We start from the raw sequence: 1,038 nt of genomic DNA, 5'->3' as shown, positions 1-1,038 counted from the left end.
TTTAGAAAAGGACACTTTTCCCTTAAGTTTTATTACATAAATTAAAAGTGCGACTTAATAGCCTAAACTATAGGCTTGGAAATTGTTGCTGGAAGATTTGGAATTTTTATTAAGAATTCCAGGAATCAAAATCTTCTAAATAAAATGTAGATCACCTTTTTTTTTTCTATTCAAAAGTTGACTTTTTAAACAATGCAAAAGGATTTTTTTAAAAGGGCCCAAACCCTCCTTTTCTTGGCGGGGGCCGGGCGTGCAGTCCCGGTCCCCGTTATGTACGGAGGCACAGGGAGCGGACTCCGGTCCCCTCGGCGTCATGTCTTCGGTGCCGGCGGCTGCCCATCCGCCGGTTCTATCCTCAAGCGCCGGGACAAGGAGAAAATAAAGAAAATAAATAAATAAATAAATAAATAAAAGGGCCCAAGGATCTCCAATATATTCTCCACAATTGACCTCCTTTAATACCACAGCAAAGATGGCCCCCACTTCTGGAGTGACTGAAAATTCGATAGATCGAGAGAGATGCTTTACTGGCCACTCCCTGGAGGGGAGCCCATTGGGAGGCTCAGGAACCACCCTGCTATCTGTTTAACCCTGTACAAGTATAAGCCAATGTCCAAGGAACCCTGGGGGCACAGAGGTTAAGCATTAGGCTGCTAATGGAAGGTTGGTGGTTTGAACCCAGCAGCAGCTCCAGAGGAAGAAGAAGTAGCCGTCTGCGTCTATAAGCATCTTGACAACCTTCTGGGGCAGCCCTGCTCTGTCCAGTTGAGCAACTGTGAGCCAGAGTCAACTTGATGGCAATGGATTTGGCTTTTGTTTCTAGGGGCAAACTACTCTTCACTCATGCTAAGGATCCACCAGGAGCCTGAGTTCTGTCTTTTTCCTCTGGGCACTATAAAAAGAAGCAAGGTGGCATTATAAAGAAAATCATCTTTAAAGTTTAAAGTTTCTGCTTTCAACCAAAGCAGTAGGCTATTATTTATGTTGGGCTACAGCTTCTATGGGAAAAATTTTCTCATCTGTATTTCTGGTTTTCTT

At 43.7% G+C, this 1,038-nt stretch overlaps 1 non-coding gene across 1 annotated transcript; it reads left to right on the top strand.

Moving 5' to 3' along the window:
• Window positions 1–224: 224 nt before the first annotated feature.
• Window positions 225–373, top strand: LOC142454014 (small nucleolar RNA SNORA57). The gene has a single exon (XR_012785553.1). It is a non-coding gene; the product is annotated as a small nucleolar RNA SNORA57 (small nucleolar RNA).
• Window positions 374–1,038: the final 665 nt, after the last annotated feature.

This window comes from Tenrec ecaudatus, chromosome 7 (genome assembly GCF_050624435.1).
Source record: "Tenrec ecaudatus isolate mTenEca1 chromosome 7, mTenEca1.hap1, whole genome shotgun sequence".
NCBI lineage: Eukaryota > Metazoa > Chordata > Mammalia > Afrosoricida > Tenrecidae > Tenrec > Tenrec ecaudatus.
Note: the sequence above shows the minus strand (reverse complement) of the source record. Positions and strands in the feature narration are given on the sequence as shown.